Here is a 24,799-nt window from a genome sequence, read left to right on the forward strand (position 1 = left end):
TAACGGAACAGCCCGAACACGCTCTGGTGCTAAGAGGTCAACACATTTCTTGTGCTGCATATTCCAGGTTCACTTGCCGCTCGGTGTTGCTGACCCAAGAGGTTGCTCGGGTAGGTTGGGGTCCTCGTTGGACCTGTCAGGTGTTTCTTCGCCCACCCCTCTGCATTTCCCCTTGGTCTCTAGTCTAGCTGGTTTGCCGGATCCTGACCCCCTGGAGCGGGAACTAGGACACAGCTGAGCGTAGCTGAGAGTAGTGACTCGAGTCCCGCCCCCATGGGGGCAGGGTTAAGGTTAAGGTGCTTGAGTGGGGCCTGGCTTCCCTTCCTGACTTGGACACAGACTCCTCATGTGACCTTGGGTGAGTCACATGGTCCCTCTGGGCCTTAGTTCCCCCTCTGTAAAGCGAGGGTGACATCCTTTGTCCAATTAGATTGTGAATTCTTGGGGGGCAGGCCTGTCTCTCACGATGTGTGTGTGCAGTGCTCAGCACATGGAGGGGGCTGGGCTGGGTTGGGGTCTCTGCAGCACCTGGAAAAGTGGGGGGGGGCTGGGTCAGGGTCTGTGCAGCGCCTGGCACAGTGTGAGTATGTGTGGGGGAGGGCTGGGGTAGTCTGGGGTCTGTGTATCGCCTGGCACAGTGGAGAGAGGGTCGGGGGGGGGGGGGTCTGTGCAGTGCCTGGCACAGTGGAGGGCCCCTGGGTTGGGCCAGGGTCTGTGCAGCACCTGGCACACTGAAGGGGGGGGCCCTGGGTGGGTTGGAGTATGCACAGCAGCTGGCCCAATGGGATCTGGGGCTACGTTAGGACCTCTCGCCAGTGCTATAATCTCAATAATCATTATCACCTCCCTCAAGGAGCCTCTGACCTTTCCAGGATTCCTGATTCCCCACCCCCACACTAATCCTGGCAACCCCCCCTCCCCAAGCCCCCCTGCCTGCATGTGATTAGAGCCCTGGGACGACCCCCAGGCTGCTGCTCTACCCACAAAGGTCCCGAACCTGGAGTGAGGCTCTTGTTCCAAACCCCCTCTCCCTGCTTCGTCCCACCCTTGGCACCCCTCAGCTGGCCAGCCCAGCCTCCTCCCTCGGCCATCGCTTTGGGCTTGGCGGCTGGCTTCCCATAGCTTTCCTATGACACGACCTGGCCCGTGGCTGCTGCCGCATTAGCTCAGGCGCTCTAGGTCTGACCCCTGGCCACCCAGGCCCGAGGGGCGCCGCTCTTTGTGTTGCTGTTGGCAGAGTGCCCCCTCCTCTGCCTCGTCCTCCACTCGGTCAGCGCCTGCTCTTGGCCTGCAGCCCTCCCAGCTCCAGCTGGGAGCTCTGCCGAGCAAGGCCTGATTGGCGTTTGGGTGGCAGACCCCAGGGGAAGGCCTGGACACGCCGGGAGCAATGATGCTTGCGGGGGTCCCAGCGCTCATGCTGGGACTGGGAAAAGTCGGCAGTGCCGGAGGATGCTGTGCTGCAGGGAGGTATTGAGCGGAGCCCAACTCTCTAACCGGCTGAGGTTCTGATCCACCCTCGGTGCCCTGCGTCCCCTTCCCAGCACTGTGCCTGGCATCCTGGCCCGAGGGGTTGCTGCCCCAGGGTTCCAGGTCCCAACGAGACAACCCCCCGCCTCCGTTCCCTCCCAGCACAAGGACCGTGGCTGTCGGTGCCGGGGGCTGAGTCACTGGCGTGCGATCAGATCACGAGAGGATGATTACAGAGTCACCAGCTTTGGCGGGGAAGTCACTGTGTGCCTGCTCCACTTGGCTGGCTGGATTTCCTCGGCCCAGGGGCCCGGGTACGCTAAAGGTGGGGAGGTGTTCTGGGGCAAGGGGGGCCGGGCTGGGGAGGAAGGAGAAGTGAGTCTGGAGAGACCCCAATCTGGAGGGTTGACTTCAGCACGCTGATTAACGACGGGTTGTCCTGGCGCCTGATCACAGCCATATCAGTTCCCGTCCTGGGTGCTGCCCATGTTGGGGGGGGGGCTATGCCAAGCCTGCTCTAGGACCTAGCCATTCCTTGTTCTCATTGAGCTAACGGCACTGCCCCCTTGCTTCACCTGGCAGAAGGGCCGGCAAAGGGTGCCACCTCTGCGCTGTCTGTCCTGTGGATGAGGCTGGCTGGGGATCACCAGCTCGATGCGTGCGGCGTCAGAGGAACTAGAGCGGGTGTGCTGGGAGCCCGGACTCCTGGGTTCTAGTGTCAGCTCTGGGAGAAGGGTGTGGTCAGTGCAAGTGGGCTAGGGGTCAGGACACCTGGGTTGTATTCGCATCTCTGGGAAGAGAGGTTGTCTAGTGGTTTGAGAAGAGGGTGCTGGCTGCCAGGACTCTGGGGTTCTATTCCCAGCTCAGGGAGGGGCATGTCATCAGCACATATCCGTAGCTCTAACGGAGAGTGATGCATGTGGCTGGCTGCCAGGACTCCTGGGTTCTTTCCCCAACCCTGCCTGTGCACCTTGGGACTGGCTGGTTTCCTGACTGTTAATCGCTACATCTGGCACTCAGTGCTAATTCTGGAAACACGCGGGGAGGTGACTCCAGGGCAGGATCTTTGTTAGTGTTTATTGAAGACATTTAAAAAGGGCCACAGAGATGCGGCTCCGGTGGGATCTGGGACAGACACAGCAATGCCCAGCCCCACCCGGCTTGGTCAGCCCCAGGCGCCCCGGTGTCCAGCTAAATTTGAAGCTGCAATGGAATCAGACAAGCTGAGATAAGAGAGGGGCCAGAGCTGACGTTTCCTGTGTTGTGTCCCCGCAGTGACCCCGGCCTTCCCACTGCCAGGTGACTTTGGATGGTCAACGTTTGGCCGGGCCACTGGGACTCAGCAGTGAACGGCTGGTGGCAAGTCACCTGACGCCACTTGCCCTCAATCCCTTCTCCAGACCAGTCTGGCTCAGTGCCCATAATACAATAGTCAGGAGAAGCTTGGAGGCACCTGGAGGCTCATGGGGTTGTTACAGATGAAATAAAGAGGCCCTCAGCCCTGGGCTATATCACAGTATGGGCTTGTGGATAAGGCACTGGGCTGGCACTCAAGGGGGGGGGGGTTCAGTTCCTGCTACCAGCTCAGCGTGTGACCTTGTGCAAATCACTCCTGCTTTCTGGGATTTATTTCTTCCGTCCTCAAAGGGGACCATCATCCTGTCTGGATTCTCTATCAGGTGGTGAGATTTGCCAACATGGTTTTCCTTTGGAGAATGCTGTTTCGAGGAAAGGGATTGTTCTCGGAAAGTTGTAGAGATTTCAGCTACATTTCTTTTAGAAAAAAAATTGAGGGTGGGGAACACCATTTAGAAAATCTTGAAATGTCCCATTTTGACATATGGGCAGGAAAAAGTTTTGATTTTTTGACCTGGAAACTTTTTTGGTTTGGAAAGTGTCTTTATTTTTTACAGCAAGAGAGAGAGTCAAAATGGAAACGAGTGACCCACACCAATGAACTTGTCTGAATTTCATTTCACAAAGTAATTCGCAGTTTTGTCCCAATGGACAACAATGGGTTTTTGGGTTGTTGGGGTTGTTGTTTTTTTGAATCTCGAAATTTTCCATGGGATGCAAAATCCAATTTTCCGACAAGTTTTAATTGCAAGCTCTTGGGGAGCAGGGACTGTCTCTCGGAGTATGTCTACACTGAAGCTCGAAGGTGTCGTTCCCAGCTCCAGGAGACATACCTGCCACTAACTCTGTTTGAACTAGCATGCTACACATAGAATGCAACGCTGACAGCACGCATGCCTAGCCGCCGTGAGTACATACGTCATGTCTCAGCAGGGCTCATCCTTGGCTACCCCTCCTGCCATTTGCATCGCTGCAGCTACCCTTCTATTTTTAGCACACCAGCTCAATCAGAGCTAATGTGGGTATGTCTCCTCGAGTTAGAAATTACCCCTTCAACTCCAGTATGGACGTACTTGGTCTGTCTGAGCATCCCTCAGCGCAATGGGACTCTGATCTCAGCTGGGAACTCTAGATTCTGCAACAATAGTTCTAATTCGAGCTGGTTGGATAATTTGACATTTTTTTCCCCATGAGTGCTTCCAAACAGAACAATCTCCAAATTGTGTTGGTCTAAAAAAACAGCCCTTTTCCTGGAGGGAAGTGTCAAACGGATTCGAAATGAAAAATTATGTGTTTCAACTTTACATTTTGAAATGAAACAGCAATTTTCATTTGGGTCTGATTGATAACAACAGGCTTGGAAGGATGAGATTTTTATCAGTTAACATCGAATTCACCATATATCAACAAAAATCATTTCCATTGATAATAACTGACATTTATAGATAGGCAAAGTAAGAAAAATGTTGCTTGAGAACTCGTTAGAGTCTGGCCTTAATATGTATAATGCATGTTGTAATGAACGCGCCATAAAGCACAGGTGTGGGGGAGCCTTGGGGCTGCTCTGACTTATACTCTATTCCCTGCTGCCCCCTATGGGGCTTGTGGAGCACAGAATACATGTAGCACAGCTCTGCTAAAGCAGCTAGCTGCTAAAGCTTTAATCTCAATATCTACATTAAATAATTATTGTCTGACTTCTCCACAACTTCCCGCAACTGTGAAAATTTAAACTGATAAAAAATGCTTAAAATAAACATCAAGATTATCCGTGGAAAATAATAAAATAATAATAACCAAATTCTGTCATGCTTTATTTTACTACTTGTGATCCCTAGCTCTTAACTAGTGCTTCTTCTCCTCAGATCCCATATAGTAGCACGATCCCCATTTTACAGAGGGGACAATTGATGCACAGAAAACTGAAGCGACTTTCCCGGTGTGACTCCACTTAAAATGTCAGTTTATAAAAGAGGAACAAAGCGACATTCTCACTCCAAACACAAACGAAACCCGTCGTTTGCAAGTCGATGCTGTGACGCAAGTGGAACCACCAAGTGGAAAGATGAAATGAAGTGAGAATTTTCCTTCCTCCGTTCCTGGAGGTGGGAAAATCAACATGTTTCATTAGAATGGACATTTCCCTGCCAAAAAATTACATTTTGGAGGAAACTTCTCGTTTTCTGGAGGCGGGGTGGGAACTTTCCATGAAAAGCATTCAGACTGACACTACCGCGGATATTGAGTGATGCTAGCTGAGAGTGGCTAGAGGAAAACTGCTGCATCCAGAGCTCAATTTCAAAGGACCCAAAGATGTTTGCCTCTGGTCTGTTGGAGAAACAGGCCCCCCGGATAGGTTTCAGATGCATATCCCAGCTGGAGTTTGATGCCTGCCTCGCCCCAGAGGGCTCGGCGCTCAGAGATTTGGTGCAGACTCAGAGCCCTCTCTAGCTCTTGTTGGCCTGTGTGACATGAGTTTGGAAGGTCTCAGCTCCTTTCCCGGTGGGTCCACGGCTCAAACCACCCCCCTACCATGGATTCACATTGGTCCCCTCACTGGCAAGCTTGGTAGCAGGGCCTGTCAATGAATTGCAGTGCCTAGGAAGGCGAGCAGCAGCATATGTCTATGGGGAGGTGTGGGGGAGTCTTGGGGCTGCTCTAGCTTACACTCTGCTCCCTTCTGCCCCCTATGAAGGCTTGGGGAGCACAGAATATATGCATAGCACAGCCACACTCCCAGTCTGCCTCCTATGCCGGAGCGGGGCGCAGGGTCCTTTCGCCAGCTCCACACCAGGCAAGGGGGACCCTGTTCAGAGGGGGGGGATTCTCGGGGGCTGGTTTCCCCAACTTTCTGGGCTCTTTGCCTGGCTGGAGTGGCCAGCATGGCACTGAGAATTAGGCCCAGTGTATTTCAAACCTGACGTTTAGCCTTCTGAGCCGTTCCCTTCAGTCGTGTTGTAGCTGGTGGGTGCTCAAGCCCTCAATGCCCGAGCTGGAGAGGCAGCTGGTGGACATCAGGCCCAGAGCCTGCAGGCGCTGACAGAGCCCTCAGACATCACACGGGACAAGCCGCCAGGCCCGATAGGAGCCGGATGGAACGAGGGGCTCCGATCTCCCGGGGGCTAATTGGAGCCTTGAGCCGACACAGCGACAGCTGCCGGGAGGGATGTCTCCCCGCGATAAGAGGACCCTGTTGTCTGGTGCTGGGGCGCCAGATCAGCACCGCCCACTTGGACTGGAACGCAGAACCCTGAGGGGCGGTGGGGGGTGGGGGGGTCATCCAGGCCTCGCTGCTGCCTCTGGGACGCCTCTTACATCCCCAAGCGCGTCCCAGGCTGTGGGCCAGATCCCGCCGCTGGTGACACCTGGCCCCAATCCAGAGTGACTCCGCTGAGGCTGAATCCGGCCCCATGCAACTGTCAGCAGTTTCTAAGAGGCAGAGTTTCTAGCGGGTTAGAGCAGGGGACTGGGGCCCAGGACTCGGTTCGAGTCACAGCTCTGGGAGGGGGAGTGGGGTGTAGTGGTTAGAGCCGGGGAGGAGGCGGAATATGGACTCCTGGGTTCCCATTCCTCCCGATCTCAGGTGATGAATTTTAAAATCCAGCAGGGCGGCTGTGAGAGAGGAAACAAGCCAACGCGGAGTCTCTCCAGCCGTGGCCTCCCCTCTATTTGCCCATGGAACTGTCAAGGGGCTGGGCAGGGAATTCACTGGATCTGCTGCAACTTGCCAGAGGTGCCTTTGTGAGCAGAAGGTCAGTAAAGCAGCGACAGGAAAACGCCTCCTGCAGCAACGTCCTGGGGGCCCTTCCTGGCATAAACCCACCCCAGTTATTAGCGATGAACATCAGGCCCTGTCTGCCCCCCCTCCCGCCTGTGCTCCCGCAGTGCCATGACAAGCCTGATGACCAGGTGCGGCCCAGGGGGCAGAGGCCGACGCAGTGTAGGGTTGGGCTGGAACCGGCTTTCCCATTTTGTGGGAAATTCTGCCATTTCGACTGTTTTTTTCCCTCTGTTCGGAAACTGAACGAAACCAAAACGTTTCCAGATCTCCCCCCCCCCGCCCGACCCCCAAGAATGAACTCGCCCGACAAGGCTGTTTAACAGCTGAATGGATTTGGAGGCCTGGAGATCATCTCTGGTGCTTCTGACGCGCTGAGCTGGGGTGTGATTATGGAGGGGATAGTCTGAGGAGATGGCCTATGACGGCATGTAGCCGATCTGCGACTGCTAGCAGCAATGATCTCCAACGGCCGGAGAGGGGACACTAGCTGGGCAGGGCTACAGAGAATTCGTTCCCAGGTGTCTGGCTGCTGGGGGTTGCCCACATGCTCAGGGTCTAACTGATCGCCAGATGTGGGGTTGGGAAGGAATTTTCCCCTGGGTCAGATTGGCAGAGACCTTTGGGGGGGGGTTCACCTTCCTCTGCAGCGTTTACGTGCAGGTTTAAATTAGAATAAACAGTGGATTCTCTAAAAAAAGGAGTACTTGGGGCACCTTAGAGACTAACAAATTTATTAGAGCATAAGCTTTTGTGAGCTACAGCTCACGAAAGCTTATGCTCTAATAAATTTGTTAGTCTCTAAGGTGCCCAAAGTACTCCTTTTCTTTTTGCGAATACAGACTAACACGGCTGCTACTCTGAAACCAGTGGATTCTCTGTCACTTGAAGTCTTTAAGCCATGATTTGAGGACTTCAGTGACTCAGCCGGAGGCCAGGGGTCTGTTACAGGAGTGGGTGGGGGAGGCTCTGCAGCCTGCCATGTGCAGCGGTCAGACTAGATGATCATGATGGTCCCTTCTGAACTTAAAGTCTATGAGACGTACCCATGCTAGCTCAGGGGACAGTGGGTGGCTAATTTGCATAGAGCTGTCTCCTCCACCGGTGGACCACAGGGAGAACTTGCAGTGCACATGGGCAGGGGGAAGGATTGATCACCAGCACATCGCCTGGCGCCTGCCTGGGAGCCTGGCGTGGAAGGGGAGGGCAGGAGAAGCAGAAACCTTCTCTCCACTTTGCTCGGTCCAGCCCAGCCCTATGTCCACAGGGCCGTACCTCCAACGCCAGCCCCAGCCCACAGGCTGTGTGTTTTGGCCGAGCCCCTTTCGGGGGCTGGAAGCCACTTGCTGAACGAAGCTGCTGTCGGCACACAAGGGTGCACTGCTCCCAGCCCTGCACAAGCACAGGCCGTGCACGTCCATGCAAGCCGCCCGTGCTGGCTGCGATGCTGCAGCGGCATCACCTCCCTCGGGGAATGAAGGGTCAGGAAGCCACTGGAGACAGAAGAGACCAGCTGACCAACCAGGCTGGGTGCAAATCAAAGTGGCTCCCACCGCTGCGCTGTGGCCTAGTGGGTAGAGTGCTAGCCTGGGAGTCAAAAGACCTGGGTTCAGAGGCAGATTACAGTTTTGTGGGGTCCTGGGCCAGAGCAAGTGGGGGTCCCTCCCCACCCCTTCCACCTGCAGTCCCCCGCTTCCCCTCCCCCGGCGCTCCTGCCAGGGAGTGGGGTCAGGTGCTTCCCCTGCCCACCCAGCGCTCTGACCCTGCTCCCCGGCAGGAGCGCCAGGCAGGCAAAGCAGGTCGGGGCTCCCGTTTTTCCATCACCCCGCAATTGGCCGGGGCCCCTGGACACAGGTCCCATTGACCCCGGGGTTAATCTGCCACTGGTTCTACTCCTTCCCTGCTCTGTGCCTCAGTTTCCCTGGTCTCTTTAGATGGCAAGTTCACAGAGGCAGGGACTGTGTTTGTGCAGCACCCAGTCCCACGGGGCCTCGATGGTTTCTGAGGGCTGCTGGGGTGCTGCTACTAGCTAATCAGTCCAAGAGACAGAATTCCCACTGCTGGGATGTTTCTGCCTTTTCTCCCCTATGAGCCACAGGGGGAAATACGCCAAAAAAAAAAAAAGCCCTGGGCAGCAGCTCCCTGCACACCCAGACCACAGTGGCGCAAGGGTTTTACTCAACACAGCAATCCCAAGCCCTTCTCCATGTGCTACTGATTACATGCAACCCCCGGAGCCTGGCCGCAGTGCTGGCAAAGGCACGCGAGTGCCAGCGGGCGGGTTGGTCAGCCGCCCTGTTACTGTATGGCCTACCCCTAATCCCACCACTAATTCAATGACCGGAGTTGGCTGCCAGGATCCTGCTCTGCTAACCCCAACTATTCGATTGTGGGGGGAGGAAAGTGGGGGGTGCTTTCTTAAAGGCAGGAAACCCAGAGGCCTCTTTAAAACGCCCCAGAGAATTTAGCGCTGGTGAAAGGTGCTGGGTCATCAGCCCCGGAGCCTGGATCCTTTGGTGAGCCAGGGAATAGCTACAGGGCAGGTGGGGGCAGCTGCCCATCCGCTGGCCCGCACCCAATGCACCTGCAATGGGGTGAGGGAGGTGGATCAGTCGGCCTGGATCGGTCAGCCCTTGGTCTCTCTCCTCAGGAGTCCGGCGCTTTAGCACACTGGGGTCCTGGTCTGTGATTTTGGCTCCCAGGTGCTACCATAATACACCTACTAGCAATAAAATGTACAGCGCCTAGCACACTAGGATGCTGCTACAATACAAATAAATAATATTAGATAATAACGGTGGTGAGTCCAGCCCCTCACCCCCAGGGAACACCTTCCCACTGGGGAATGGCCACTCAAGCCCCAGGTCCCGGGGAGCCTTTGTCATCTAGATTGTCAAAAGGGGGGGATTGGTGATGGGAGGGTGGTGACTTCATCTGAGATGCCTTTAAAAGAGCCTGAGTTTTGGAAATGGCAGAGCCACCACCCTCCGAGATTCAGGCCCCTGTAGGGACCCATAATACAGAGACACCCAGAGTCACTTTTGAACGGCCTGGCCTCGGCTGACAGCCAGCGGTGCTGGATTCAAACCAAGCAGCCTGCTCTTGGTCTCCTGAGCCAGTCAGGCCCCTCACTCACTAGCTGCCAAGGAATTTCTGTCTGGGCCTCCCGTGCAGCAAAAGCACCAGGAGGGACGTGCTCTGAGACCTCCTCCCACGTCCCCGGGTCCCTAGAGCACCAAGCCCTGGGGTCTGGGTTCTGTGGGGGGTTGGCGCATTACAGATGTCAGATTAGTTAAGAATAGATCTGGACCGCAAGGAAAAGCAGTAGTTGGGGGGACTTGGCTGCGGTCTTGGGGTTTTCTCTTCCCCTGAGAAACGGCCCCCTCGGTGCGAGATTGACATTTGGGGTCTCAGGGAGGCTGCCAGGGTAGAACAATCCAGCTGCCCTTTGAAGAGTCTCTGTCTTTTTTATCCTATGTTCTCTGGCCCCAGATCAAAGTGCGATAAGCTCAAACTTTGTCAAATAATAAAAAAAAATCCCCTTTTTTTTTCCTCAGGTCCCTGTGACTCATTCACTTTCTATTTCCTCTGGATGGGCGCAGGAAACCAGCCCTGCCAGAAAAGTGCTAATATTAGCCCCATCGTGCTCACATCTTCACTGAGGGAGTGTTATTTCTACGCTGTGGAGATGCTAGTGTCTGGCTTATCAGAAGCACCCTACCTCCATCCTCTCCACATGTCCCCTGGACCTCTGGGGTACCCTCTCGCTGCATGTCCGACCCAACGACTCGGGGGCAGCAGGACAGTCGCTAGAGAGGTAGAGTTGTTTAGTGGTTAGAACAACACGCTGGGAATCAGGCGCCTTCGGTTCTATTCCCAGCTCTGCCAAGTCACTTCCCTTCTGCGTACCTCAGTTTCCCCTCCCATTCTTTGTCTATTTAGATTGCAAGCCTTTCAAAGCAGGAATTGTCCTGGCACAACAGGGCCCCAATCTCTGTTTGTGTTACCGTTAATGCAAATAGGCATCAACAAACCAGAACACCTGACCCATTTCATCTGGGACAACTCTCTCACAGAAGGGACGATGCTGGGAAAACCTGGACAGATGCCAGCCCTAAATACAAATTCTCCTCACTGAGAACGAGGTCGACTACAGCAAACACATTCAAGAAAGGGTACTGCTAATGCATCAGCTTAAGGAGGGATCCCCCCCCCAAACAGCGGTCACATTTGGGTGCCTGCCGTCACATCTGATTGCAGCAAACCTCAAGCTGAGCTGGGTGACATGGGCATTCACGCTGCATGGCCTGGTCTGTGCTGAGCCTGCCAGTTGGTAGAGGCTAGTCTTTGGACCAAGCCTGGTCAAACCACTGCCCATCAGCTATCAGGTGAGAACAGGAGACACTCGCCCCACACCTGGGCTGGATTCATACCTGTGGCTCTCAGGTTCCACCAGCACCGTTCACGTCTCCATCTGGCTCTGGCTCAACCAGCAGGTTCCCATTAGACCAAAGCATCAAATTGTGCTGGGCTTGTTTTCCCATCAGTAACGGGACCCTTCCTTCCCTCCGTAACACGCCGCGGGACCCAGGAAGGGAAAAGAGTTGGCTAGTGTGATTACCCAAAGCCAACTTGACTTTCAGATGCTGAGCACTCTCTCCAGTCTGAGGAGAGGGCTGCTTGGGGGTGTCTGGGTCCATCCTGACCTGTGGAGGGGGACAAAGCAGGGATCCATAAATCAGGGATGAAATATTCACTCTCTTCTTCCTCCCTACTGGCCATGATCCAGTCCCAAATCCACAGAGGACCAGGCAACACCTGGAATCCCATTTAGCGCCCTTCTACAGTGCTCTAGCAAAGCAGATGGCAACAGCGGGATGGGGTGTTAAGAACGAAGCTGGACCGGCTGCCGTGACATCTGTGCAATGGGCCAGCTGGGGGGATGGGCTCGGACAGTACTCAGAACGGGAAAGCATATGAGACTGCTTAATGACAGAGAGGACATGCTAAGAGCGGCCCAGGGTAGACGGGTGGCAGACCCTGCTTTGTGTCCAAATCCTTTGTGTTCCTTAAAAGAACTCTGTGAAACTGGGGAATCCCGGTGGGAACAGCCCTCCCCCAGGACCTCTGGCCCAGGGCCCCAGGACTTGGGATGGAGGGAGGCCTCTCTGCCCCCTGAGGATTGAGCCCCAGGCAGGGGCAGGGCAAGCTGTCCTCCCAGGGCACCACAATATGCCACCAGCATAATATGCTTAAACACCAGGGTCTGTTGCACCGCATGATCATGACCCCACTGCACGGCTTTATTCCAGGCATCTGAAAGCACCACAGGGGTTATTGCTAATCTGCTGCAGTCCAGTTAATCTCAGCCGACCGTGGGACCGCCGCCAGTCCATGACCAGGCAGCATCCCCTCCTGACCGCAAGTCCTGCTTGACGGGTGGGCTCTTTGCGGCCGAGGTGGGCAACGTGACCCAAAAGATCCGGCCAACAGCAGCCAGTGATGAGTTCCATCCTCTCGAGGTCAGTTCTCAATGGTACGTCCCTATTCCTGACAACGTCTCGTACTCAGTGTCACCTCTGGCAGTGCATATGAAATGCCCCCAGCCTCCCGATGTCTTGCTGAAGCAGGGTCCAGGTTGCAGACCCATGGAAGCAGCTCTGAAACACGCAGGCTTGACAAAGTCCTACGTATGTATCTAGCAGCAAGTTCTTTTGGCTCTAGACCCTAGGCAGGTGCTCCGTGGCTGAGGCTGCTAAACAAACTCCCTTTAGGATGTCTGGCAGACAGCCCCGTTGGAGGACAGTTTCCTGCCTGGATAGATGAGGACATCTCCTGCTGCCATGGTGTGGCCGGAAGCATGGATGTCTGCCTCATGCTTTTTGCACCGATGTGCTGGGGTTTTTTTGGTTTCATCCAGAAACCTTTAGCCCCAAGGCAGCTGTCTTGTGCTGGAAGCTGTCTGCTGCATCTTTGAGATCACCTGCGTCCTGAGCAAAGAGGACACCACCGTCTGCATAATCCAGGCTGGTAAAAGAGGTCGAACCAGCAGTTATCTCAGTATTTGCAGGGAGACGTCCAAGGAGCCAATCCATTGCACAACAGAACCGGGCTGCAGCCAGGACACATCCCTGCGTCACCCCAGATCAAGCATGAAACCTATCGGTTCCCCAACAGACCCGTGCCTCTGAGACATTAGCTAAAGCTTGAATCAGTCCCAGCCAGCTCTCTCGACCAAATCGAAGGCTGCCCTTAGGTCTATGTATGCAGCTGTCAAAAGCCACTTAAATCCACGATGGAGTACATCGTACAGAGGAGAATTCACCTTGGCTTTCCTGCCGGGACCATCCCAAAGGCGGTGGCAGCACTGGTGATGCAAGCCCCTGTGCACAGAGCACCAACCACGTCATGCCAGACGGTCCCCACAGTCTGAGCCCAGACAGATGCAAACTACTGACGAACACCAGACACTGGCCCAACCCCTGAGCCACAAGGCAAAGGCTCCACAAGCTCTTCTTCCTGGAGTCTCTGGGTCCCTGGCCTAGGGGCACCTCTCCCAGCCCTGAGTCCCCCCCACCCCACTGGCCTGTATTCCACCTTTTAGCCCTTGGCCGTACCCTAGTGGGTGGAGGGCTCATGCCCGAGGCTCTGCTCTGAGCAGGTGAAGCAACTACCTGCAGCCCACCGCCGTAGCAGCCCCGGGGTCAGGGGCAACCCCAGACTGCAGGCCCGGAGCCAAGAACCAGGGGGAGAGGAGGCAGCACAGACGGAAGGGGAGTGAACCTTCGGAGACCCTGACTGCCTGCGGGCAGGGAGGGGGCTGGGAGCAGCCTGAGCCAGCTTTTTCAAATGCTTTTAATTGCTCAGTTCTAGTTTTTGGCAAGGGAATTTGCTGGATGACTTGTGGCTTTGACTTGACTTGCAATGATCTGGGGCTAGGGGACCCCTGGTGTGAGAGACTCCCCATCCCTCAGCCAGGGCTGCCTCTGGGAGGGGAGATCAGAGGGGCCCCCCCACACCTCACCCGTCTACTCTCCTCTCTAAACCAGTGCTTGGGAGAGGAGTCTCATGCATAGTGCAGGCACAAGAGCTTTATTCTCCACCCACTTCCTGGGAGTAAAAAACCACTCGGTTATAGGGAGAAATGGGGAGAAATTAGGAGGCCCTGCCAGGGGGAGAGGGTTACAGCCGGGGTTCGGAAAGAGATGCAGAGAGGCCGGAGCTGGCGAAAGACACAGACTGGCAGCAGCTGTTGCAGAGGAGAAGGCTCTTGTGCCAGCAGCAGTGGGGGATGCAGAAGAAAGTGGCACTAGGTCCTGTGAGAAGAAGAGAGAGAGAGAGAGAGAGAGAGAGAGAGACAAAGGGCCTGGTTTCCCAGTGCCCTGCACCTCGTGCGGTTATTTACATTGCCGGCCCGATGGTTGCAGTGCCTTGGAAGAGGGTGGTATCCCTTTAAATAGCTTGTGAACCCCTTGACAGCACTCACCACATTTTATGTCTCCAAAGGTACCAGACACCAGGCAAAGCAGCAGTGTGTGTGCGGTGCTAGGCTCAGCACACTGCGTGTAGTCAGCAAACAGGGCCCTTGTCTTGCCATGGGGTTCCTTCACATTATCCTCCTCATTGAGTACAAGAGCAAAAAGACACAACTGTGTTGTAGGGACCCCATTCTCCACCGCCCTGCGAAGAGACGGTCATTGACAGCAGTGTCAAGCGGGGGGACACCCTGCCTGTGAATGCACTCTCGTGGCACTGGTGCACTGTTGCCAGCCCTGAGCTTTCGAAAATCAAGAGTCAAAAATCATGAGACTGACTTAAAATCATGGGATTAAAAAAAAACAAAACGTGTTTTAGGCTCTCTTATTTCCTTTCTGGGTTTAGGGTTCACATTTTTAAGCTTTTTTTCCAGAATCACAAGGACTTAGAAAGTTGCTTTTTCTTTTTTAAAGGAAAGTCAACGTTCTCCCAAAATCACGGGAATCTGGGAGCTGGGGTTTTCAGAAAAATTTCACAAGAATTGCAATCATTGTACACCAGCCACGGTGCCATAAAATGTGACGCAAGGGGCATGATTCTGAGAGGCCCTGATCCTGTGTTGAGGTTTTATAAGTTATTCCGGTAACGATATGTTTTCTAGTACAAGAGTTTTCCCTGGGAGGCATCCCGTTAAAAGCCGAGGTGATTCCCAGCTGCTGCGTCAGGTCTTGCCTGTACTCAGTAATTTGGCATTGGTATAACTATGTTGAAGTGGTAAGACCAGGCTAAATGTCTCCAGCAGAGGGGGTGGGAAATTTTTCTTGGAAACCTATTTTTAGTCGAAACTGCTGTTTTTATCAAAATCAAGACATTGGGGGGGGGTCAGTTTTAATCAACGTTTGTTCATAAAGAAAAACCCTGAAGCATTTCAATAGCGTCAAAGCATCCAGTTTCACCATCGCTTGGACAAAAAGTTGTGATTTATGTTGCTTAGAAACTAAAGCCAATGGCGGTTTTTTTAAATCTAAATAAACATTTTTTAAAAAGGTTTAACAGGCCAAAATCAAAATGAAATGTTTTGCCGGGCCTGGAAGACGAAGCGCATTCAAACAGGAGCCATTTGGGGGAAGACCTGTGGCCCGTATGATACAGGAGGCCAGGCTCCTTCCCCTCCCCGCTGGGAGATCGACCCCTTTGGTCTCAGGCAGCGCCCTGAACATGTGCAGACTTGCTGCAGGGCTGGAGGGCTTGGATTTCCTTCCTTGCAGAGGATGCAGATCACGTCTCTGAAATACAACAATTCTGCCTCCAGCCGCACTCCGGTAGTGCCAGAGCTGAAGGGCTTTTCGACCCCAAATGAGGGTTGTTTTTTTTTCTATTGTTAACTCTGGCAGCATGGTCTGGTGGTTAGAGCAAGGGGGTGGCACGGGAATCAGGATTCCTGGGTTCTAGTCCTGTTGCTGAGAGAAGTGGAGTGGGTTAGAAGAAGGGGAGGGGATAGGGCCTGTGGGAGTCCGGACTCCTGGGTTCTATTCCTGGCACTGAGAGGAAGTGGAGTTTGCTGGTAGATCAGGGTGGGCTGGGAGTCAGGATGCCTGGGTTCTCTGCGTATCACTGTATATAAAATGTGTGCGTACCGTTTATTTGTAGTATTCGGTTAGGATCCTGGGATCAGGTCCTGCTCAACTGCATCTAGGCCTGACCCTGCCCAGTGCAAGCTTGTTCCCTGCAAAGTACTGTCTGGTCTAGTTGTAAGCGGCTGGAGCAATGGGGCCTTTACCGCATCCCTGCACAGAGCGGCCTGCGAGGAAATATTTCCAGATTCAGCCTGCTTTTGCCCTTCTCCTGTCCCCTTCTCCTCCTGCTAGCAGGGGCCTGAGCTGAGCCCGCTGAAGTCAATGGAATGAGCCCGACGGGTTTTGGATCAGGCCCTTCGGGCATGCGTCTCGGACGGCCTCCCAGGCAGTGACCCGGAGAAAGCTCCAAGTGCGGAGGAGAACGCCTGCACTAGGAACCTGCCGGAACGCATTGCGTTCACTGGGTTCTGGGGCTAAGTCCTGACAGGGCTCATTCGGGGCCTGGGCGTGATCCAGCCCCACGGAGAGCAAGAGCAGCAGTGTCCAAATCCATAAACACAGGGCAGCCAGTGACCCGCCTGGCAAAAGACTGAGTCGTGCTGGGGAGAGGGCTCCGTCTCTCTGTGGTGTCTGAAGCCTTGTCAGACATAATTGTCACCACGTCTGGCTGGCTCTTACCTGCTCTTGGCCAGCCACTCCCTGACGCACTCCGTCTGTCTAGCTCTGGGCCTGAGCTGGCTCCCGTCACCCGAATAGATGGGCTCCTCATAGATCTTAATGGATTTAAAGGAGGCAGGGCAGTGCGATTCCCCACATTGTACGGATGGGGAAACTGAGGCCAGGTCCTCAGGCTGGGCCCCTAATACCTCTGAGGATCTGGGCCCAAGAGACGAAGGGCTAGACCGTGAATGGGATTTCGAGTACTAGAGAGGGATGACAGGTTTCAGAGTAGCAGCCGTGTTAGTCTGTATTCGCAAAAAGAAAAGGAGGACTTGTGGCACCTTAGAGACTAACAAATTTATTAGAGCATAAGCTTTCGTGAGCTACAGCTCGTAGTGAGCTGTAGCTCACGAAAGCTTATGCTCTAATAAATTTGTTAGTCTCTAAGGTGCCACAAGTACTCCTTTTCTTTTTTAGAGAGGGATGCTCACCCGGGCTGCCAGTGTTATATTTGAAAACTACAGGGCAGTTTTCTTAGCACCAGGATCCCCTTTGCCTCCCCAGGCGAGCGGCCCAGAGAGGCTGCTGTGCCCACACGTATCACACAGCAGGCACCAGCACTGGGCACACGCACGAGGCCCAAACGCTGATGCTTCCTGTGCCATTCAGCCATGTCCCGGGCAGTGTGCGCCCATGTTCAGCCATGCCCTAGCCCCTCCCATCCCCAGGAGCTCAGTAGCCAAAGGAGAGTGGTAAGAGCTGCAGAGATCAAGGGCATTCTGGGCTGCTTTAGTATGGGGCAGGCAGTCTTTTATTTCTAGAAAGGCTCTCCCTGATAATACAGGGCTGCTGGCACCCCTCGGCACCACTGACCTTGTCAAAGCAGCAGTGCACCCCCTCTGGTGCCTAACTCCCCTAGGCACCTACCTTTCTGCTGGTTGGCAATTTGAAAGCAGCCTGAGTTCTGAGTTCACCCCCAGCTAAGGAGCAACTTGAAGCCAGTGGGGCCCAGTCCTGTAGCTGTGCTCTGAGCGCACCTAACTGCTGATACCTGCTGGCCCCCACAGCAGGAGGGCTGGATTCAGGCCTCCGGTAAGTGTGGGGCAAGGGGGAGGAGCACCACACCCACAAAAAAGACAGCCGGGGGCATGTAAGGTGAGCTGGAGGGGTGGGACTCACTGCTCCCCCTCCTTGGGGTCTGCTCAGAAGAAGAATCAAGCTGAGCCTTTGCCAGCGGTGCATGATTCATCCATCCCAAGGCCAGAAGGGACCCTAGAGACCATCTAGCCTGACCCCTTGTATGACACAGGCCAGAGAACTGCCCTCAAGTCGTTCCTAGAGCAGATCTGAGCAGGAGGCCAAACCCTGACAGTCATTCTGCAATCTGGACACCTTTGGCTTCACATTCTCTCTCTGCTCTTGTGGCTCAAACCCGGATTTCCACGTGGCGGTTGGGACAGGAAGCAGGAGCAGAGAAAGCTGTTTCCCCAGCCTGTTCACATGCAGGTAATCAGTGAGGATTGCCAGGCCGGGGGCCCAGGGCAGCCCAGCTAAAATCAGAATCCCGTCCTTGGCCGTGATCTGGAGCTGATGCAGTTTAGCGGGAGATGCAGGACGCCCCTAAAGCAGCGTGGGTTGTTAAGACACTGGCCATAGTCAGAGATCTGGGCTCTCCTCCCACATCTGCCCTTGATTTCCGATATGACCTTGGGCAAGTCGTTTAGGCCCAGATCTTCAAAGGCATCCCAGTGAAATCAAGAGGTGCTGGGTGACTTAAATAGCTCTGAGGATCTGGGCCTTAATCGCTCTGGACCTCAGTTCCCCAGCTGTAGAATGGAGCTAATCATCTTCCTTCCCCCTGCCTTTGTCTGGCCTGTTCAGACTGTGGGTTAGGCACTCACTCTCACCATGCAGATGTGCAGCCCCCAGCACCAGACGGCAGCTAATAATAACTATGCCGGACCCTTGCCGCAGACGAAGGGTTTTCCAAGCCCCCACCTGTTCAAGGTTGGTTTGTGTCCTGAAGCCCAGATCTGCTGAGGGATTTTTGTCCCTTTGCGAGGCCGATCCACTTCCACATGCTCAGTCAAAAGCAGCCAAGTGTCCAGGTGTTTACACTCTGGCTCAGCCCTACCTGGGGAATTCTGCTTGGCAAATACACATGGTCCAGCCTCTTGGTTGTGAGCTGCAGCCCTCGTAACTCGGGTTATGACCTTGTAAACCCCACAGGATGGGGCTGGGCTGGTGTTGGGAAGGGAGCCAGCCAGGTGCAGCTGGAAATGTGTGTGTGACTCACAGGTGACGTTCCCCAGGGCTGGGTTTGGGGGCTGGCTCTGGCTTGGCTTGAGACATAAAACGCAATCTCACGGCAGGGTTTATGGTCCTTCCCTCCAAAGCAGGATTTCCCTGTGCCACTCCCAAGTTGGGGATCTAGTTATTATCGCTCCTATTATCCTAGCCATGTACTGCCAGGGTAAGACCAGCTTTCTGTTTAAAGAGCAACTCTTCTAAGTGCTCTAAAATCCACACGGTTGCTTGGATTGCCTTGAATTTAGGGATGCCTCGTGGGGGCACTGGCAAGGGTCAGTGTGCCACATTTGGGCTAATTTGAGCAAGGGGTTCCCGAGATACTGTCGTTGCTTTACAGTACTTCCCAGAACAGCATGGGCCCTGCTCAGTCTGATGTTAGGGCTGCGGCAATCAGTGGGAAGGGAATGAGGGTGACGAAGTGAGGGGAAGGGCTCTAGCAAGAGGCTCCCAGGGATCCGCGGCGCCTGCCTGTGGCCATCTTGTTGCCTCCAATGGGCTTTTGAGTGGTAAGATTTATTTGTGTGATGGTGGCAGACAGAGTCTCCACGGGGCTGCTGCACCAAAGACAGACAAAGGCTTTTGTAGCCCCGGTTGGCAGCTGGGGAGCTGAAGCCCGGAGAGAGTCAATAATCTAGGGTCGCAAAGAAGGGGCTGTAGCAGAGCTGGGCACAGACCCCAGGTCTCCGCGGCCACCTTTCCGACACTGACAATGGCCAGCTCCTGTATGGCGCTTTTCAGCCACAGAGCACCAGGCGTCTTCCAAAGCGGGCCAGTGCCATTAGCTTGGCCTTAGAGGTGGGGAAATTGAGGCACCAAGGAGGGGGAGGGACTTGCCCACGCTCACCCTGCAGGCCAGCGACAGAGCCAGGGATAGAACCCAGGTCTCCCAGTCCAGTCTCTATCCACCAGGCCAGGTGGCCTCCCTAACTATGAAGCTTGGCGTGTCCTCTAGCGCTTAGCGCTCGGGCCTGAGAGTCAGGACGCCTGGGTTCCCTTCCGATCGCTGCTGCTGCTGAGTCGCTGTGCCAGCTTGGGCAAAAATAGGGGGACAAGACGTCCCGATATTAGGGGTTTTGTCTTGCAGCTATACTGCCCCCCCGCAAGAAAAAAATAGGTGCTATTTTTCATACTTGCTATGTGGTCACCCTAGGCAAAAGTCCCTTCCCTTCTCCGTGCCTCAGTTTCCCCCTCCCCGGGGGAGGGATAATCACCCCACACTGGGGTAGGGGATTGTTATTGCCTTTGAATTTCCAGCCCCTGGGGTGCAGGGGTCAGAGGGTGGTTAGGCGGAATGTGTGAATCACAACTGGCAATTTGGGGGCGGGCCGGGGGGAACAGGAGTCCAGGGCTGCTGCTGCTCTGAGTGGGGGGGGGCTCTCGGCTCGGCTCGGCTCGACTTTTCTCTTCCGTCCTTTTTCAGGCCAGGCGTTGGGAGCCTCTGGCCGGCAGAGAGGTAGGAGGCCGCGGGGGGCCAGGGGAGCAAGCCCCCGGGCGCGGGGGAGGGAGCGCGGCCGGAGGCGGCGAGGGGAAGCGGGCTGGGGAGGCGGAGCGGCCGGGGATGCATGGGGAAGGAGGCGGAGAAGGGGCAGGAGGAGGCAGGGCTGGCCGGGCGGCCGCTGCTGCGATCCGCGCCCGGGGGGCTGCACCCGGGGACCGGCTGGAACTGACCGGCCAGGCAGCGAGGGCCACAAGGAGCCGGGGCAGCGATCGGCGGGGTGAGCTGGCCCCGGTGCATCCACCCTTGGGGGCGAAGGGGGCTCCCATCCGGCAGCAAAAAAGTTACAGCCAGGTCCGGAGCGGCCGCTGGACCCCTCTGCCTGCATTGCACTGGGAGGTGGGCGCTGACCAGAAGTGGGGTGAGGGGCTTGCAAACCGCCCACCGCCCCCGGATCACCAGTACTGGACTGGGGGCATCCGCAGACGCTGGAAAAGCGAGTTTTCTGCCTTAGAAAAGGAACCCAACTGTTTGATCCCAAGCAAAATATCTGGCGTTACCAGCTACTCAGTGGATTTCCCTCCCAAAATATTATAGCCATCTCCCGTTTCTTTCTATCCTTCCATTCCCCCGTTTCTTTCTATCCTTCCATTCCCCCGTTTCTTTCTTTCTTTCTTTCTTTCTTTCTTTCTTTCTTTCTTTCTTTCTTTCTTTCTTTCTTTCTTTCTTTCTACTCTCCATACACCCCATCTATTTATCTATCTATCCCTATACACCCCCTCTATCTACCTATCTCATGTCCTTCCCCCACCCCTCACCCCTTTATTTCTCCAGGAGCATATTTCTTTCTCAAAACAAACCCCAGAGCCAAAGGGTTAAACGTCCAGTCTGCAGCCCCCTTGCCCCAACCCCTGGATGTGACTCGGGAGCTCTTCAGAAAGAAGGTAAGTGACGCCGGCTGATTATTCTCTGTAGATGAGTGGATTGCCATGGAAAAGCAACTCTTCTCCATTTGGACCCTGTCTGTTACTCACTGGAACTGGGTCAGTTGCACTGTAGTTTGAAACCTGTTGTCTGGGTGTGCTGCTGGCTAATTGTCATACACCTGTTGGGGTTTTGAGACTATCTTTTAGCTGCTACTCCCCAGAAAAATGCCGGAAAAGTGTGTGTGTGTGTGTGTGTGTGTGTTTAAAATGGGTCTTGTTGTACCACCCTTGGTTGCAAATGAATCTTTCATCTGCTAGTAATATTTCACCTTGCACCGATGTCTGCCTGAAAGAACCACTGGGTGGACTGTTGTAAAAGCAATGGGGTGGGGCGGGGGTTAATAATATTTCAGACACCAGATGCTTAACAAAAAGTCAATCCGACTTTTTAAAGTTCCCCTTTTTTCTGCCCATCGTGGGTGTGACACAGTTACCACAATGTGTTTATTTGTGTGCGCTGGGGTGTGTTGAAAGCAGTGGCTGGAACGTGCCAATGAGAGCCGGGGCAATGCTTTAGCAAGCCACACACACAAAACAGCGCCCCATCAAGTTTGCTTTTACTTTTATTTCTTGCAGAGACAAAGCTCTGCCCCATCCCTGCCTGGAAAACAGCTAGAAACATTTTGTTACGGAATGTGCAAGTGAGAAATTCTCCCCCCTCCCCAGCGGTTTTCTCCTTCCCAGTTGTGGTTCTCACACTTGAAGGCTTTGGGCCTGATCCAAAGCCCCTGTCGAAGTCAATGGCCAGACTGCCCCATTGATTTTGGGCCTCTCTGTGCAGTAGGAAACAGGAAAATGCTCCATTCTACTGTTTCACTTTAGCATCCAAAAATACTTCAGATTCTTTCATTTCAAAGGGCTCAGGGAAGGGGGCAGGGAGGGGGATGTTTACAAACAAGGATTGGTTACAGAGGGGAAGAGAAAGGTGCATGCAGAGCTCTGGCCTTTAGCCATTTCTGGGCCCAGCACAGATCCACTCTGTGGGTCTGGGTATTTACCGGGCTGCGTTTTCCTTTTTCTAAGATACTCCAGTGAGGAATCTGGGCAGTGGAAGCCACTGGCAGCTCTGCCATTATCACTAAAGGGGCAAAGGATTGTGTTGAGAGAAATATAAAAGGACTCTGCATCGTATAAAGAAACCTAGAGGGTGCTGTTGGGTTTTTTTAACCCTGATCTATAGCCACGTTTGGCTGGCACTAGCCTCCTGTGATATACTCAAGAGGTAAAACCTATGACATCTCTCCCATTCGGTCCTTGATCCCAGCCTGGGTGGTCCTAGGTGCAAGCATAGGATGTGGGTCATTTCTCTGCAATAGATAGATAGATACATATTTTTATGGGAAACATTGCTTCAACCTCAGCCCCATTTGGTGCCAACCCCTCGCACCCAGCCCAGGGCTCTGTTCCCAAAAAGACTAAAAACCACCTCTTGATGTGTATCACCCCATTGCAGCAGCTGCTGGGGTGACTGGAACCTCAGTCCTTCCAGGAGTACGCGTGCTGGACTCTGTTTTCGTTCACATGGCACGGCTTAATCCCCGAGGGAAAATGTTAGCGGGCCGTAATCCTCTGGGAGTTGGCAGGCGGTGGTGCTACAGCAGAACCCACCTGCTGTCAACTCCCAGCAAAATTCCCTTTATAGAGCCATGTGTTGAATAAAGTCCCAGATTCTTTCATTGCATTGCAATGTGCTGATTGGGAAGCTCCCGTGCGGAGTGGAGTTGCTTGGTGGAAAAAAAATAACTTCACTATAAATGTGGGGTGTGCTTTCTCTCCGGTGCATATGCACTGTAGTAGCAGCTCAAGCAAGGTGGAGTGCGGGCCACATCCGGACCTCCAGACACTTTTGAACAGACCCCAAAATCTTTTTATTTGCTTATTATTATCATTATTGTTGCTGGCTTTTTTTTATTATTTTCTCTGGAGTCTGGACCTTGGCTATACCTTGACCAAGAAGTTTGGAACTTGACAAAAGAAAATAATTGACTACCCCTGGGATAGACTTTCTAGAGCTAGCTTTGGAAGAGGAGTGTTTGTTTAATCATCAGATCAGGGACCGGGAGTCATGACACCTGGGTTCTTTTCCCTGTTCTTCCATTGTGTTACCTTGTTCAAGTCATTTGCCTGCTCTTCAATATTGCCAATGACAAGTGTTTGAAAATTATGAATCATCTCTCCACCCCCACTTGCAGGCAAAAAATAAATAAAAAAAATCCACCAGATTGGTTTAGAAATGATGAGATTTCTAAAGAAAAGAATAAATTTTGTGGGCTTTCTGTAAGGCCTCAAGATTCTGAGACTTTGATGTTCACGACTTGCAGCTTTTTTCATAACCATGAGGGCGAGTAATGTACTATAAAAAAACCCCCCAAACAAACAGGAACCTGAGATTCTGATGTATTCACATGACTCCAGCAGCTGGGTCTGCAAGAAAAGCACCAAATAGCTCAAGATTCTCAGTTAAATTAGGAAAGCTGACACCACCAGTTTTTTGCCTCTGTCTTCCTAAGGGGAGAATATTCCTTGCTTTTATAGGGGAGTTGTGAAATATAACTGATTAGGGTCTCACGGGCTCCCATGGGAAGTTTGCCTGAGTGGGGAGTGGAGATCCTGGCTAGCTGTGAAAGGTTTTGACCTCCTCCGATGAAAGGTGATCTATAAGAGCAAAGTATTATTTAACAAGGATATGGGGATATAGCGTACGCTTAGAGGAGGTGTATATTTGAGTGGTAATGCCAGCATTAACCCCTGCCCACCCATTAACCCTAAATCCTGCCCCCAAGCCCTCAAATCCTCTGTCCGAGTCAGTTTAGAACCAGCATGGAGTACTAGAGACTAAACCTCATATCCAGCCTGATCTCCTGTAGTCTAAGGTCAGCAGCAGCCCCAGAAGCTTTGAGCGGTCCCCAAAATAATGTGCAGTGGAATTTGCTAATTGCGGACTGGAACGGAACAAACTCTGTTTATAGTGGAAGAGAACAGAAAGCCAAAGCTATTTCAGTGCCCTGCAAAGTTCAGATTGCAATCCATGCCTGTGACAGGGCAGGGTGTGTGTGTGTGAGTGTTATGACTTTGCTGAAGTATAAAATCCCTCCTAATTGATGGTTCCATGCACCTGGATTATTCTGGGTATTCCGGAGCAGCACCCTTTGTGCTAGGTACCATCCCAACACATAAGAGACGGTGCCCGAGATGTCATTAGATGAGGCGCAAGTAGCATTTCCCTGCCATATTTATTCCTTTGATTGGAGTAAATGCGCATCTAGCCTAAATGTCACATTTAGAAGCTTCCTTTCCACATCTCCATCCGTGGGAGTCAAAGAAAGTAGAGTCAGAAGAACCATATGGGCTCATGGCCAGGAACGGATTTTTCCCTATGCACACTGGCGATGCTCTGGTAGCTTTCCATTGCAGGAGCCACCACCCCTGCTAACAAACTGGCTTGTCTCTCTACAAGAGTTTACTCTGCCAGTGGTAGTACAGTGATACAAGCGTCCCCTAGTTATAGAAAGGTGCTTACAGGAAGGGGCAATAAACTATCTCAGCATAAGGCACTTTTATATCAGGACAACAACTAGGTGTGGACCAGGCTTTAGAATGTTCAGTCGAGCGCCCCCTTGAGAAGGGATAATACACGACTGGGGGTACGTCTACACTGCAGAAAAAACCCTGTGGCAGCAAGTATCAGAGTATCAATTGTCTGGGGTTCACAGGGCTAAACATTGCAATGTAAGTGTTCCCACTCAGGCTGGAG

At 53.6% G+C, this 24,799-nt stretch overlaps 1 protein-coding gene and 1 long non-coding RNA gene across 3 annotated transcripts in view; both read left to right on the forward strand.

Annotated features, from left to right (window-relative positions):
* Positions 1-334: 334 nt before the first annotated feature.
* LOC119847952 lies at positions 335-14,512 on the forward strand. Its single transcript, XR_005290178.2, has 3 exons — positions 335-358; positions 6,428-6,575; positions 10,159-14,512. It is a non-coding gene; the product is annotated as an uncharacterized LOC119847952 (long non-coding RNA).
* Positions 14,513-20,204: 5,692 nt separating this feature from the next.
* Positions 20,205-24,799, forward strand: part of ADAMTSL4 (ADAMTS like 4) — a 64,152-nt gene continuing 59,557 nt past the window's right edge. The window contains exons 1-2 of one of the 2 annotated variants that reach the window (XM_038383319.2): positions 20,209-20,339; positions 20,894-21,003. The gene's annotated coding sequence lies outside the window, so the exon portion shown is untranslated. Of the gene's footprint in view, positions 21,004-24,799 lie in introns of both variants that reach the window. The other variant, XM_038383318.2, reaches the window with a different exon arrangement.

The sequence above is a fragment of the Dermochelys coriacea genome, chromosome 24, assembly GCF_009764565.3.
Source record: "Dermochelys coriacea isolate rDerCor1 chromosome 24, rDerCor1.pri.v4, whole genome shotgun sequence".
Classification (NCBI taxonomy): Eukaryota; Metazoa; Chordata; order Testudines; family Dermochelyidae; genus Dermochelys; species Dermochelys coriacea.